The sequence below is a fragment of the Mustela nivalis genome, assembly GCF_964662115.1.
Source record: "Mustela nivalis genome assembly, chromosome: 6".
Taxonomy (NCBI): Eukaryota; Metazoa; Chordata; class Mammalia; order Carnivora; family Mustelidae; genus Mustela; species Mustela nivalis.
This window is the reverse complement of record NC_139025.1, coordinates 72,912,682-72,916,337: the sequence shown is the minus strand read 5'-3', so window position 1 is coordinate 72,916,337 and position 3,656 is coordinate 72,912,682. Positions and strand designations below refer to the sequence as shown.

Sequence of the window (3,656 nt, the reverse complement as noted above, 5' to 3'; positions counted from 1 at the left end):
CTAATGAAGCAGAAAAGAGATAAAACAGAAGAAAGCAACAAAATCAAAGTTCAGTTCTTTATAAGACAAAATTGAAAACTTTTGACAGAAAAGATTTTTTCAAATTAATAATAAAACAAACAAAATGAGAGATAAGCTATACTAAGAGAATATTATAGCCAAAGAATCCTCTGCATAAATTTGAAAAACTGGAATTAAAAGGACATAATCCCTAGAAAAATATAACTCAGCAAAATGGCTTCAGAAATAGGAAATCCGGTTGGTCCTAAAACAAAGAAATTGAATCTGTGGTTAAACTTCCAACAAGAAACCATCAACCCCAGACAGCGTCGAAGGCAAGTTTTAACAAGAATTCAAAAACTGACATTATTTGTAGCAAATTTTTTAAATAGTTTCAAAATTCTATGATGCTCTTCCCACCAAGGAGTGGGCTCTGTGTCCCCTCCCCTTGAATCTGGACTTGCTGTGTAAGTTCCAGACCCAGACCTAAAGAGACAGGCAGCTTCTACTCTCTGCCCATTGGGAATGCTTGCTCTTGGACCCCAGCCACCATTCTGAGAGGAAGCCAAGCAGCCACATGGACAGGGTACACATAGGTACTGCGGCCAACAGCCCCAGCTGAGGTCCCGCCAACAGCCATCCTCAAATGCCAGACACGTAAGTAAACAAGCCTTGAGATGATTCCAGCTTCACCTTCCCCCGCCCCAGCCTTTGAGCTGCCCCAGCTGTCCCTACATGCAAGAGAGACAAGCCGCCCACCAAGCCATGCCCAAACTACAGATCCGTGAACAAAATAAATGTCGTTTTAAGCCGCTCAGTGTGGGGTGGCTGTTATGCAGCAGCGGATAACGGAACCATTATTCTATCCTCACCCAGCTATTCCAGAGAAGAAAAGCAAGCAAAGATTGAGGACACCCCCAGCACGTTTTAAAAGGCTAGCTCTAGATTCAGTGCATTTCCAATCAAAACTCTGAGAGAGTTTTCAAGAAGCTTGCCAAGCTTACCATAAAATTTGCATGAAAGAGCAGCGAATGAAGGACAGCCCTAAGGAACAAACTAAAGGATGTAACCCGCCAGAGAATATTTATTATAATGCTAACGTAACTAAGCAAGTGGGATATCAGTGCAGGGAGAGACAGACCAACACAGCAATATAAAACCCAGAAATGCTCAGAAACATTTATAGTAACTTAATTGGGGATACAGCTAGTACTGCAGAAGAGTAGTGAGAAGAACACTATGCCAATTTCTTCTCTCTAGGAGTAAAAGCAAAATCGGGTCCCTCTCTCATATCATATAAAAAAAAAAAATCAATTCCAAGAAAATTAATTACTTAAATGTAAAAGAGAAAAACTATAAAAGTTATAATTGTATGGGAGAATAAGTTCATGCTTTGAGGTCGGGAACAATTTTTTTTAAGATTATTTAATTATTGGGCTCAGTGGGTTAAGTGACTGCCTTCAGCTCAGGTCATGATCCTGGAGTCCCGGGATCAAGTTCTGCATTGGGCTCCCAGCTCCATGGAGAGTCTGCTTCTCCCTCTGACCTCCCCTCATGTTCTCCCTCATTCTCTCTCTCTCTCTCTCTCTCAAATAAATAAATAATTTAAAAACAAAAAAAAGATTTCTAAAAGATAGTTCTTTGTGCTTTATAAAACTTTGGGCCCATGTAGCTTCTAGGTAGGCCAGAGTGGTGTATACCTTGGGGGCATCTCCAGTACAATGTCTTCTGCATGGTCACCTGGCAGGGTCAGTCTGAAAAACCAGTTGGTCATGTTACTCCATGACTCAGAAACCCAAAGGGACTTGTGTCTTCAGTGATATCCTGGTATTCCCATCCATTTTCCAGACTACCTGAATAGCAGCAGTACCTTCACATCCCCTGGAGCACACCCTTCCTGAAATAACCCTCACCCACTCCTTTGCTACTGTGTGCTCTTAGATCCCCATCTAAAATTCTGACACCCACAACAGGTAATCCTACGCATCCTCTGAATCCCCAGAGTCTGGGGTTAGGGTCACTGACTTCCCCTGAACTTTACTACACAGGGGTCACTTAGTTTCTCTTCGGACGTATGTCCCCATCTTCTTGTGGGGCTTGCTGTGGAGAGTGCCTTGTAGCTTAGTGTGGGCTGTCTCACTTTACTGGAGACATGACCCACTAACAGGTGGAAGCTCTAACCCAAAGACCCCTTACATGTGTTACAGTAATTCTGGAACCACAGACATTTTCCCTCTATTAGCAGCCCATTTGATGAGAAATTGCATGTCGGGTTTGCTTAGAATGAAAGATATAGTCAGCACCCCTTATCTGTGGGGGGTACGTCCTCAGACCCCCAGTGGATGCCTGAATTGTAGATAATACCAGCCTTACATATACTATGATTTTCTTATATGTATAAACTCAAGACAGAGTTTAATTTATAAATTGGGCACCATAAGAGATTAACAACAATAATAATAAAACAATTATAACAATATATGTAACAAAACACTATATGTGAATGTGGTCTCTTGCTCTCAAAATATCTTTTTGTGCTGTACTCACCCCACATGATGAGATGACATCAGGTGAATGACATAGACATTGTGACCTAGCATTAGGTAACAACTGACCAGATCATACATCAGAGGAGGATCATCTTCTTCCGGGTCAGGGCTGACTCTGGGAAACTGAAACCTTGGAAAGAGGGGCAAGCTACTATACTTGAATTGCTGAGTGCCTGTGTGTGCCCAACTTCTGTTACACAGTATCAGCAGACAGCCATTGCCTGTGGGTTTCAATGATACTTAAGCCTTTTATGAAATTTTCTTTAGTTTTTTGTTAAGTCTTTGTGTATCTTCATTTTGTTTAAGAGGAACAAAAAAAAAAAAAATTGAGACTTCCTTCATCTAAATACAGAAAGTGAGCCAACAAGCTACAAAGTGAAAAAAGCAGTCTAAAACCAATTTAAGGGACTTAAAAGTCTTTAAGAAAGAGATAACCAACATAATGGTTTTTTCTTTATTTTATTTATTTATTTGACAGAGAAAGAGAGAGCACAAGCAGAGGGAGAAGCAGGCTTCCTGCTGAGCAAGGAGCCCGATGCAGATTCAATTCTAGAACCCCAGGATCACGACCTGAGCTGAAGGCGGATGCTCAACAGACTGAACCACCCAGGCAACCCAATGTAATGTTCTAAATGCTCAAAAAAAAAAAAAAAAAAGGCCAATAAATATGTGAAAATATGTTCAGTCTTTTTGGATTTTTTTTTTAAAGATTTGATTTATTTGAGAGAGTAAAAGAGCAGGCAAAAGCAGGGGGAGAGGCAGAGGAAGAGAGAAAAAGAAGCCGACTCTCCACTGAGCAGGGAGTCAGATGATGGACTCAATTCCAGGACTCTGGAATCATGACCTGAGCCAAAGGCAGACGCTTAACCAACTCAGCAACCCACACTCTCCTCAATCTTTTAGTAATCAAGGAAATGTACACTAACAGCATAAGGAAATGCTACTACACAACCACCTGATTGGCAAAAATGTAAAGTCTCACATAACTAAATATTGGCAAAGATGTTGAACCCTCATAAACTGCTGGTGAAAAGACAAACAGGTATACTTTTGTATTATCTAATAAAGTCGAAAGTTTGCATAAACCACCACCTAGCGAAACCATAC

The 3,656-nt window shown here is 40.9% G+C and overlaps 1 long non-coding RNA gene across 1 annotated transcript; it reads left to right on the top strand.

Annotated features, from left to right (window-relative positions):
* Positions 1-485: 485 nt before the first annotated feature.
* LOC309866773 lies at positions 486-3,225 on the top strand. The gene is made up of 2 exons (XR_014312797.1): positions 486-657; positions 3,028-3,225. It is a non-coding gene; the product is annotated as an uncharacterized lncRNA (long non-coding RNA).
* Positions 3,226-3,656: the final 431 nt, after the last annotated feature.